This window comes from Stenella coeruleoalba (assembly GCF_951394435.1).
Source record: "Stenella coeruleoalba genome assembly, chromosome: 4".
Taxonomy (NCBI): Eukaryota; Metazoa; Chordata; class Mammalia; order Artiodactyla; family Delphinidae; genus Stenella; species Stenella coeruleoalba.
The window spans coordinates 61,028,488-61,041,761 of NC_137149.1; the positions used below are offsets into that span (position 1 = coordinate 61,028,488).

Below are 13,274 nucleotides of genomic sequence, written 5' to 3' on the forward strand. Positions count from 1 at the left end.
GAAAATAAAAAATACCTAGAAACAAATGACAATGAAAACACGACGACCCAAAACCAATAGAATGCAGCAAAAGCAGTTCTAAGAGGGAAGTTCATAGTAATACAATCCTACCTCAAGATAAGAAACAACTCAAATAAACAACCTAACTTTACACCTAAAGCAATTAGAGAAAGAACTAAAAAAACCCAAAGTTAGCAGAAGGAAAGAAATCATAAAGATCAGATCAGAAATAAATGAAAAATAAATGAAGGAAATGATAGCAAAGTTCAATAAAACTAAAAGCTGGTTCTTTGAGAAGATAAACAAAATTGATAAACCATTAGCCAGACTCATCAAGAAAAAGAGGGAGAAGACTCAAATCAATAGAATTAGAAATGAAAAAAGAGAAGTAACAACTGACACTGCAGAAATACAAAAGATCATGAGAGATTATTAAAAGCAACTATATGCCAATAAAATGGATGACCTGGAAGAAATGGACAAATGCTTAGAAAAGTACAACCTTCTGAGACTGAACCAGGAAGAAATAGAAAATATGAACAGACCAATCACAAGCACTGATATTGAAACTGTGATTAAAAATCTTCCAACAAACAAAAGCCCAGGACCAGATTGGGCTTCGCAGGTGAATTCTATCAAACATTTAGAAAAGAGCTAACACCTATCTTTCTCAAACTCTTCCAATATATAGCAGAGGGAGGAACACTTCCCAACTCATTCTACGAGGCCACCATCACCCTGATGCCAAAAGCAGACAAAGATGTCACAGAAAAGAAAACTACAGGCCAATATCACTGATGAACATAGATGCAAAAATCCTCAACAAAATACTAGCAAACAGAATCCAACAGCACATTAAAAGAATCATACACCATGATCAAGTGGGGTTTATCCCAGGAATGCAAGGATTATTCAATATATGCAAATCAATCAATGTGATACACCATATTAAAAAATTGAAGGATAAAAACCAAATTATCATCTCAATAGATGCAGAAAAATCTTTTGACAAATTCAGCACCAATTTATGATAAAAACCCTCTAGGAAGTAGGTGTAGAGGGAACTTACCTCAGCATAATAAAGGCCATATATGACAAACCCACAGCCAACATCATTCGCAATGGTGAGAAGCTGAAATCATTTCCTCTAAGATCAGGAAAAAGACAAGGTTGTCCACTCTCACCACTCTTATTCAACATAGTTTTGGAAGTTTTAGCCACAGTAATCTGAGAAGAAAAAGAAATAAAAGAATCCAAATCATAAAAGAAGAAGTAAAACTGTCACTGTTTGCAGACGACGTGATACTATACATAGAGAATCCTAAAGATGCTATCAGGAAACTACCAGAACTATCAAAGAATTTGGTAAAGTAGCAGGATACAAAATTAATGTACAGAAATCTCTTGCATTCCTACACACTAATGATGGAAAATATGAAAGAGAAATTAAGGAAACACTCCCATTTTCCACTGCAGGAAAAAGAATAAAATACCTAGGAAGAAACCTACCTAAGGGGACAAAAGACCTGTATGCAGAAAACTAAAAGACACTGATGAAAGAAATAAAAGATGATACAAACCCATAGAGAGGTATACCATATTTTGGGATTGGAAGAATTAACATTGTGAAAATGACTATACAACCCAGAGAAATCTACAGATTAAATGCAATCCCTATCAAACCACCAATGGCATTTTTCAAAGAATTAGAACAAAAAATTTCACAATTTGTATTGAAACATAAAAGACCCCAAATAGCCAAAGCAATCTTGAGAACAAAAAACGGAGCTGGAGGAATCAGGCTCCCTGACTTCAGACTATACTACAAAGCTACAGTAATCAAGACAGTATGGTACTGGCACAAAGACAGAATATAGATCAATTGTACAGGTTAGAAAGCACAGAGATGAACCCACGCACATATGGTCACCTTATTTTAGATAAAGGAGGCAAGAATATACAATGGAGAAAAGACAGTCTCTTCAATAAGTGGTGCTGGGAAAACTGGACAGCTACATGTAAAAGAATGAAATTAGAACAGTCCCTAACACCATACACAAAAATAAACTCCAAATGGATTAAAGACCTAAATGTAAGGCCAGACACTGTAAAACTCTTAGAGGAAAACATAGGCAGAACACTCTGTGACATCAATCACAGCAAGATCCTTTTTGACCCACCTCCTAGAGAAATAGAAATGAAAACAAAAATAAACAAATTGGACCTAATGAAACTTAAAACGTTTAGCACAGCGAAGGAAACCATAAACAAGACAAAAAGACAACCCTCAGAATGGGAGAAAATATTTGCAAATGAAGCAACTGACAAAAAATTAATCTCCAAAATATACAAGCAGTTCATGAAGCTTGATATCAAAAAAAAATAAACAATCCAACCCAATAATGGGCAGAAAACCTACATAAACATTTCTCCAAAGAAGATATACAGATTGCCAACAAACACATGCAAGGATGCTCAATGTCACTAATCATTAGAGAAATGCAAATCAAAACTACAATGAGGTATCACCTCACACCAGTCAGAATGGCCATCATCAAAAAATCTACAAACAGTAAATGCTGGAGAGGGTGTGGATAAAAGGAAACCCTCTTGCACTGTTGGTGGGAATGTACATTGATACAGCCACTATGGAGAATAGTATGGAGGGTCCAAAAAAACTAAAAATAGAACTACCATATGACACAGAAATCCCACTACTGGGCATATACCCAGAGAAAACCATAATTCAAAAAGACACATGCACCCCAATGTTCATTGTAGCACTTTTTACAATAGCCAGGTCACGGAAGCAACCTAAATGCCCATCGACAGACGAATGGATAAAGAAGATGTGGTACATACATACAATGGAATATTACTCAGCCATAAAAAGAAAGAAATTTGGGTGATTTGTAGAGACGTGGATGGATCTAGAGATTGTCATGCAGAGTGCAGTAAGTCAGAAAAACAAATATCGTATATTAATGCATAGATGTGGAACTTAGAAAAATGGTACAGATGAACTGGTTTGCAGGGCAGAAATTGAGACACAGATGTAGAGAACAAATGTATGGACACCAAGCAGGGAAAGCGGCAGGGGGGTGGTGGTGGTGGTGTGATGAATTGGGCGATTGGGATTGATATGTATACACTGATGTGTATAAAATGGATGACTAATAAGAACCTGCTATATATATATATATATATATATATATATATATATATATATATATATATATTATTCAAGTAATCCAATGATGGAATGACCCAGTCAATAAAAACAAAACAAAACAAAACTGTTTGTTATAATGCATGTTTTTAATCTTTGCAATAACTGGGAAGTTTAATTTTTTTATTGCTGTACAGTGTATTTATGTTAAATGTAATTAAGTAGAATCCTTTGCTATCAGAGCATATCATTTCAGCATCCCTTATTTTTTCTGATTGCACCTTAGTTAGTATATATCACTGTGTCTCCAAGAAATAATCAGGATAGGATCCAAGGATATGTAGGCTATTTAAAGAAAATGAATCAGGGAATGACTATTTATCTATCCATCCATTAATTTATGTATTCCAACAATAATCCAGTTACTACTCCAATTTAACAAATACTTATTGTTGAGTTACTATATGCTCAGTTTTAGGTATTTGGTTATTGTAGACAAAACAGTCAAAAAGAAACAACACAAAACCAAAAACTACTCTGCTCTCATAGAGCCTAAGTTCTAATAGAGTAATAAACAAAAATCACCCCCAAACACAGAATATTAATTTGTACAGTAGGGGCTATCACATACCTAGGTGTTGTCATTTTGGGAAAGTCTGTCCCAAATAAAGTGTGAAGCCCACCCTTGTAGCCTCCTGACCTTTCATCACCCTTCCTCCTTCTTCTATTATCCCTCCTCTCCTTTTGTTTCTTCCCCTTTATATAAAGTGGGTCTCCCATAGAAAGTTATCATTAAAGGTCCTGGTAAATAAGAATAGGGTTCAAATGAAGAGCCATTATTGAAGCCACTACTTAAAGAGGCATGATCAAAGCTACGGGAATGACAAAGGATGGTGGGGACACTCAGAAACTAACAATGGCAAGTTCCTGAACCCAGAAGGAAGAACCCTAGATAGGAGTTATGCTCATGGAGAGACACAGCCCCTGCCAAAGGCACAGCACCCAAGCAGGGAAGGAGTAAAGTAAAACACTGTGATCTCTCACTCCTCCTGCCACCTGTTCTCCTGCTGCTGCCTCGCACTGGCCAACCCACCCAGAAGCCAGAGAGCAAGGGAGCCTGGGTGATGCAGTCTGCTGTGGTCAAGACCTGGGGTTGCAGAGGTCAGAGACTGGATCCAGATGAGAGGCAAATGGAGAGTTAGGAGTACAAAAGTAATTCTAATTACGCTGCAAATGGATAAACTATATTATTGCATATTAATAAGGGATATACCTTAAACTAAAGATATAATCTTCAAATACTGTAACTTAAGGTAATGATAAGAAATACCTTGGGCTGGTGAGGGCTACCTCTTGACCCTCAGATTATACTGATCTCTTACAAGGTGCCATCCCTATCACACACCTTCTGTGTTACTAGAACTCACTGCTGCTTTCAGTCATTCACCAACTTTTAAGTTAGCTGCAGTTGCTGATTTGCCAAGTTAATGTGTTTTCAGAGGAAATGCCATGGCATGCAAGAAAATAGTCAGATACAGGAGATGAGGAGGTTAGGATGTCCCAATCAGACTGTCTTTTGGCCTCTATTTTATTAGTGTTTACTTATGTAAAGTGAAATCCTGCCCTTTAAAGAATGGATCTATGGAACACTTTGGGTGAAAGGAAGCCTTCTGGTCCTGCGGGCATTGTCCTTACATGGGCAGCCTTGAGAAGTTACTCACTGATGTGTTTGGAGAAACATAAGCTCTTGTATCATGTACACTCTTAACCAGCAGATGTCATGCAAAGTCCTGTGCATGTATTTTTCTGCTTATTGCTGTCAGTAGGACAGCAGTGTATGAAATCAAGGAAAAATTCTCATAGGCTTGAAATACCAAGAATTATCTCTGTTTTCTTTGAGAATAAATAGCAAGTTTAATAAAAATAGTTTATATTTTAATATATTTGGGGGAAGAACAGCAATATATTAAGATATTTAATATATTTGGTGAGAAGAGAAACTATCAGGAAAAGAAGTAATCAGATAGTCCCAGATTTGAATCTTAAAGTACAATTATTCTAATTATTCTCCACTGGCATTCTAGCCTTCATAGTTTAGAACTATGGTGTTCCAAAATGTATGGAGGACAGGGTAAGTTTAGAGTGCCTTTCGCCTGCACTGATTCTGTTCCTTTGATTAATAGTCTGGGGTATTTTAAAATCTAAATCATATAGGTTTATGACACAGTGCTCTAGACTGAAAACATGCTATTATCCCCACCAAACGTGCTTGTTAACACACAGAGAAGCTTCCCCACAGTCACACAGAAAAGGACAATCATACCCTGTTCTCAAACAGCTCGCATCTTACTGGAATATTTTTCTCACTTCATACCACATTGATTGGGATATTTTTCCATATTCAATCCCACTTTGTTCATTCTGTGTACATAAAATCCCCTGAAAGTAATACTTACTCCATTTTTTCCCTTTCTGTTAGTTGTATCATTTATAATCTTTGCATCACCCACATATCTTATACATTTGCTATTACCTTTCTCTCTTCCAGATCTAACAATGTCTAATGTCTAACAATTTGTTAGACATCACTGGGCTAAACGCTGGGTTTTGTGGTGCCCTAATGGCCATCTCCTAATTACTTGGGAAAAAATACAGTGTATCATTATACTCTAATATATGTGATTATGTTTTCATTCAAGTGAATGTGAAACATAATTTATACCCAGTGGATCAATAAACCAAGTATAGAAGAACAAATGATCCATGCTAAGCACACAGTGATTGTTGATGACAAATACTTAGGAAGATAAGTTTTCATTTTTTTCTTACATTTTACTTCAGAGTTACACACCATATATGAGTCAGGATTCTCCAGAGAAACGGAACCAATATACATAGAAAAAGATTTACTATAAAAATGAGATCATGCAAATATGGAGGCTGACAAATTCCAAAATCTGCTACACACTACTATATATAAAATATATAAACAAAAAGAACCTACTGTATAGCATAGGGAACTATATTCAATGTCTTCTAATAACCAACAATGGAAAAGAATCTGAAAATATATATATATGTACATGTATACAACTGAATCACTTTGCTCTACATTTGAAACATTGTAAATCAACTATACTTCAGTTAAAAAAAAAAACACCTTAAACAAACAAACAAAAAAATTCCAAGATCTGCATTTAACAAGCTGGAGACCTAGGAGAGCCAATGGTGTAGATTTAGTTCAAAGCCCTCAGCCTTGAAATCTGGGAAGAGCCAATGTTTCAGTTCCAGTTTGAAGACAGGAAAAAGCCAATGTCCCAGCTCAAAGACAGTCAGGGAGGAGGAATTCTCTCTTAATCAGGGAGGCGTCAGCCTTTTTATTCTATGCAGGCCTGAATAGAACAACTGATTGGATGAGGCACATCCAGATCATTGAGGGCAAACTGCTCTACCCAGTCCACCAATTTCAATGTTAAACTCACTCCAAAACACAGAAACACCCAGAATAACGTTTGACTAAGATAGCTGGGCACCCCATGGCCCAGGCTAATTGACACATAAAAATAAGCCATCATAGACCATAAGACACTTCTCTTTGTTCAGTTTCCTTACTAGAGAATGAAGGGTTTATTCCAGGTCAGGGTTTCCAAATCTAGCTGAATTTCAGAATCACCTGGATACCTTAAAAACACCAATTTGGGGGGAACTTCCCTGGCGGAAAGACAGTGGTTAGGACTCTGTGCTTCCATTGCAGGAGGGCACGATCCCTGGTCAAGGAACTAAGATTCCTGCATGCCGTGCAGCCAAAAACAACAACAGCAACACCGATTTTTGGAGTTTTTGGTACTCACTTAACATCTACTGAGTCAGACTTTCTCTCTATGAATAGAGCCCAGGAATCAAGTCATTGTGATTCTATATTCTGCAGGTTGATGGTTGGCGCTCTATAAGTTGTATTTCTCTATTGTCAGCTGGTTTCTTACCATTTCTCCCAACAGAGTTCACTAAGAAGAGACTGGAATGCAGGAAAAGGAAGGAAGGGATTTCTTCATTCCTAGTTGCTTTCTATTCCTGTCAGCATCACTGTAGAAGTGGCACCTTCTGGAAGAGAGTTGATTCTATTTTTCCATTTTTGTTGGCACTTTCAGAACCAGTCTCATTCTGACCCCTGAGAACATCCAATTCACAGTTCTAGGTCTCAGTTCTCCAGTGCCCTCATTTGCTCCTCTGAGGCATCAGTGCAAATGGGCAATGGTTCTTCCTCTGCGATACGGGACAAAATCTTCTGGGTTCCTCCTCTGAGCTCCTGAGGTCCCAGCACCAGATGATCAGCACGCCAGCCTCAGGTGTCTGAGCCACATCTCCATGGCCACTCTTCTGAGCTGCTGGGTTCTGATAGCCCCAAACCCTTCCATTTGCTTCTCCTACTTATAGAGGTGGTAGCTGCTTCCTGCCTTTACTATCTGGTGTTAACCTTACTGTTGCTTTTGGCTGTTCCCGTCCTTCACCCGATTCACCAATTCCATATCAAATCTTCTCTGTTGAAAGACTTCATTTGGTTTGTGTTTCCAGGCTGATCACTATCTGCTGAAAGTTAGTGAACCACCCATGTGAATGTCTAGGTGAAGGATTGTCCAGGCAGTGGAAGGAGCAAGTTCAAAGCTCATAAAGCAGAAGCATGCCTGGAATGTTTGAGAAATGGCCAGGAAGTCACTGTGGTTGGAGCAGAGTAAATGAGAAGCAAGTATTTAGAGATGTCAAAAAGGGCCAGATCATGTACACCCTCATAACTTACAGACAAAAAAGATCTTTAGTTTTTATTTTGAGTGGGAAGGGACACCACTGAATCTACCAAAACTACTCCTCTTTAAATCGAGGAGTGATATGACGAGAAATTTGTTTGAAAAGTATCACTGTGGCTGCTATAGTAAGAATATATTTAGGGGAACAAAAATAAAAACAGAGGTAACATTTAGGAGCCAATTGCAAGCATCTACACAAGAGATAACAGTGGTTTTTTCAAGGATAGCAACAGTGGAGGTAAAAATAACTAGAGAGCTTATGAATATATTTTGATAGTGGAACCAACCAGGTTTGACAATAAAGTGGATAAAAGAAGCTTTAAGAATGGCTTCAAGGTTTTGGCCTGTGCAGTTGGAACAATGAAACTACCATGAACAGAACGGAGCCATTTCTTTTTGTGCAGGTGGGGGACAGGCAGCAGGAGCTACGTTTTAAACAAGGGGTCCCCAACCCCCCCAGGGCGCGGACCTGTACTGGGCTGCAGCCTGTTAGGAACCCGGCCGCACAGCAGGAGGTGAGCAGTGGTGAGCGAGCACAGCTTCATCGGCCGCTCCCCACCGCTCCCCATCGCTCGCGTTACTGCCTGAACTGTCTCCCCGTCCACCCCGGCCGTGGAAACATCGTCTTCCACAAAACGGTCCCTGCCAAAAAGGTTGGGGACCGCTGCTTTAACATGTTCTGTTAGACATCCAAGGTGTTAAGTAGACAGTTAAATATGTGGGTCTGAAGTTCAGAGTAGGGGTTCAAGATGGAGCTCTAAATGTGAGAGACTTCAGAAATATAAATGATATTTAAAAGGTACAGGAATGGATAAAGTAATCTAGGGAATACAGATAGAATAGTGGTGCAGGAGATGCCAACATTTAGAGACTGAGGAGACAAGAAGAAACCAAAAGTGACTGAGGATCCAAAAGAGTCGGAGGGATGTTAGGAGAACGTGTTATCCTGAAAGCCAGTGATGGAAGGAGGAGGTAGTATGAACAGTGGCAACAGTTGCTGATAGGTCACCTGAGATAAAACACTGAGAACAGACAAGGTGGCTTTAGTAACATGAAGGTCACTGATAACCATGATAAAGGGCAGTTTCTGTGGAGTGGGGTGCAAGTCTATTTAGAATGTGATTAAAAGAGAATGGAATTAGATACCTTGCAGTAAGAGAGTACAGACAACTTTTTCAAGTCATTTTCTCTCTTCCTTCCTTCCTTCTTCCCTCCCTCCCTTCCTTCCCTCCTTCCTCTCTCTCTCCCTTCCTTTCCTTTTCTTTCCTCCCTCCCTCCCTTCCTTCTTCCTTCCTTCCTTCTTCCTTCCTTCCCTCCTTCCTCCTTCTCTCCCTTCCTTTCTTTCCTCCCTCTCTCTCCCTTCCTTTCCTTCCTTCCTCTCTCTCCCTTCCTTTCCTTCCTTCCTCTCTCTCTCCCTTCCTTTCCTTTCCTTCCTTCCTTCCCTCCTTCCTTCTTTCTAATGTAAAGGAAATGAGAGCAATAAGATGGTAAATAAAGTGGGAATGGGGATTGAGAACATTTTTTAAAAGATGGTAGAAAAAAGAGCATATTTGAGTGTTACTGGGAAAAATCCACTAGAAAGGACAATTTGATGTCCTTGATCTTGGGCATCAGTGGAGAGATCTGCTTTAGAAACATGGAAATTCATCTATGGTATTTTTAAGTTATAAAATATATTATTTCACCCCCCACCCCACTTAAAACCTATGAATGGTTTTTCCTTGTTTTAGAAGAAAATCCACAATCCTCACCCTTGTCTTCAAGGTTGAGCGTGACCTGGGTTCTACCTCTCTTGCCTGCACCATCTCTTACTGCTTTCCCTGCTGCACAAAACTCCAGCCAGTCTGGCCTCCTTTTTGTGTCTTGAACACATCAAGATTTTTCTTGCTCCAGAACACTTGCACTTGGCTTTCCCTCTACCTGGTAAACTATTCTCTTGGCTTTTTAGGCTCCGTCTTTCACATATTTTATGTTTCAGCCTAAATACTTCTTTTTCAGAGAATCCTTTCCTGATAACCTTATGGAAAGTATGTGCTTAGAAATTACTCTCTATCATTATGCCCTGCTTAATAGCATTTATCGCCATCCATAATTATCTTGTATGTATTTGTTTACTAGCTCATTATTTTTCTCCCCAACCAAAATGTAAGTTCCAGCTGTATCTCTAACACCTAGAAAGTGTTATGCTCACACAGTGACCAATAAATTGTCTGTGACATATGTAAATATTTATTAAAATAATAATCAAAACCTCAGTGTCCTGAAGTTCTTCAGCCCTCTAGGATGTTTATTACTTTTAATATATGTGCAACAATAATCTGAGCTCCCATACTGCATAACTGCAAGAAGTCTAATTCTCTTCCTAAGTATTTCTGAAATCACTCCTTGTGTGTCCTAGAAATCCATTTTGTCTTGCATATCACTTCTTTTCTGTCTTACAGGTTGCCTCCAGCTGTCTCATCACCACTTTCTCATTCCTGAACATACTGCATCCCAAAACATGGACACAGGCCCCTAAACATAGCCAGAGCGATACTCTTATCTTTACTATTTTAGTAACTCTTGGGGATAATCATAATGTTGGTAATAATAACAATAATACATTCAGCACTTGCTAGGACTAGACACTGTATATATATTCACTTATTTATCCCACCAATCCTATGATAAAGGTATTATTATTATCCCTGCTTTCTAGATAAGACAATGAAACATGGGGAAGATATATAAATTTCCCAAAGACATTTAACTAATAAGTGATCAACCCAGGATTCATTCCCAGGCAATTTGTCTGTAGAGTCCATTCTCTTAAATGGAAAGGAATTATAATCTAGATAAGGAAAGGTTAAAACTGGCTCTCTGATAATTTTCTTCCTCTAATGTGTTGCCTCATTATCTTTGATCTAAATTTTCCCACTAGACACATCTTTGTCAGCTGATGGCTTATTTCCATATTAATGGGGCTTGATTCTCTTTCTTTGGAATAAATTCATCTTTTCTCAGCTCTTAATTCACCCTCCCTACTTGTTCTTAGCCAGAGAAAACAATGTATCCTAACAACGTAATAATCTTTGCAAAGACTAACTCAACTCAAAATAAGCAGTCTTTTATATGATTAAATATTAGCAACAGCTTGGTCTGAAGCATGAGTGTTTTCACTTTCTCATGTCCTTATATATGCAACGCTAAAAGAGTCATCAAAAGAGGTCCTTAAAAGAGCAAAGGGAGGATGTTGGCATTCACCCTAGAATTTAGAAATGGCTGTAGCCTTTAAAAGGGCACACTTTTGTCCCCACTTTATATGCTGGACACTGCAAGGGTTAGGTGAAACAACAATGGCATTTGCTACACCCAGGAAACTAACAGGAAGAGAGGAGAAAGCATGACACATGACTTCAAGTGTTATAAAGTATTACACGTAGACTCTGAGAGCTGGGAAATAACAGAAGTTTGTTCAGCAAAGGTTATGCTACAATGCCTAAGGAGAGAAGTAAAAATCAAAAGTGACTACCACAAGCCTTTAAGAGTGCATTCATGTGATGAATTGGGAGATGGGGGGCAGGGGTAAATGCTGTTGAATAATTAGGATATTAGAAAAGACTGATTCTCAAAGTCTAAGAAGGTAGAAACACCTGATATATTGGAAACTCAACAGCACACCTGTCTTACCTAAATATTTTAAGGATGGGCCCTGCCTAGGTGGGTTGGAGATTAAAAAGAAATCATGATATCACTTTTCATGAACGTCATAAACCACGTGACCTTACATTAACAACAAATACAAAAATAGCAATATAAGAAGCTGCTATTAATCAATTAATTATATAAAATGTAACTAAGCAGGGCTAGGAGCTGAGGTTCCAGCAATGAACAAATCAGATAAAAAAATCCCTGCCTTCATGGATCTTATGTTTATGGAGTACTTACCGTGTGCCAGACATTGTGTGCTGAGTTTTCATAGACATTCATTATTATTCCTCACAGCAACTTTTGAGGTTGTTCCTCTTTGGCTCCTGGCCATGCTGACCAACAGTGACCTCAGGTTCTCCCCCGGTCACTTGGCTGTGGACTCACTGATTCAGCAGCTACTCAGAAGCAATGGTTTCTCATAGTCTTCTCCACAAACTCTCCTTTCATGGTTCTACATCTATCGCTGGTAGGACATGGCTTCTCTAATTGACTGGTTGGTGACTCAACCTCTGATCTAAAACCTCTTCTGGACCTGTATTTTTCAACAATTCTGTAAGGTCTACTTCCTATAATAACTCAAAAACACTCAGACTGACACTTCTCCACTCATTGAAACTGGGATGATTCACCATTCAATTGAATTAGCATTCAATTAGACGAATGCTAATTATTAGTAACATGAGAAGCAAGATGGAAATTATTTATTTCCAGACATATACTTCTCAATAAAATGTTTCTAATCTATTCTTAAGAAGTGTTGTCTCTAAAGACACCACCAGAAAACTAGAGCTCATCAATGAATTCAGTAAAGTTGCAGGATACAAAATTAATATACAGAAATCTGTTGCATTTCTATACACTAACCACAAACTATCAGAAAGAGAAATTAAGGAAACAATCTCATTTACCATTGCATCAAAAAGAATAAATTACTTAGGAATAAACCTACCTAAGGAGGTAAAAGACCTGTACTCAGAAAACTATAAAACACTGATGAAAGAAACTGACGATGATGCTGTGTTCGTGGATGGGAAGAATCAATATTGTTAAAATGACCATACTACCCAAGGCAATCTACAGAGTCAATGCAATCTCTATTGAAATACCAATGGCATTTTTCACAGAACTAGAACAAATAAATTTAAAATTTTGTATGGAAACAAAAAGACCCCAAATAGCCAAAACAATCTTGAAAAAGAAAAATGGAGCTAGAGAAAACATGCTCCCTGACTTCAGACTACACTACAAAACTACAATAACCAAAACAGTATGGTAGGGCTTCCCTGGTGGCGCAGTGGTTTAGAGTCCGCCTGCCGATGCAGGGGACACGGGTTTATGCCCCAGTCTGGGAAGATCCCACATGTCGCGGAGCAGCTGGGCCCGTGAGCCATGGCCACTGAGCCTGCGCATCTGGAGCCTGTGCTCTGCAACGGGAGAGGCCACAACAGTGAGAGGCCCGCGTACCGCAAAAAAAAATAAATAAAATAAAATATAATAAACAGTACGGTACTGGTACAGAAACAGATACATAGATCAATGGAACAGAATAGAGAACCCAGAAATAAACCCACATACTTATGGTCAGTTAGTCTACAACAAAGGAGGCAAAAATA

At 38.5% G+C, this 13,274-nt stretch overlaps 1 long non-coding RNA gene across 1 annotated transcript in view; it reads right to left on the reverse strand.

Annotated features, from left to right (window-relative positions):
• Positions 1–1,119: 1,119 nt before the first annotated feature.
• The window catches only part of LOC307186006, a 424,126-nt gene continuing 411,971 nt past the window's right edge, over positions 1,120–13,274 (reverse strand). The window contains exon 8 of the long non-coding RNA XR_013828233.1: positions 1,120–1,227. This is a non-coding gene — a long non-coding RNA (uncharacterized lncRNA). The remainder of the gene's footprint in view (positions 1,228–13,274) is intronic.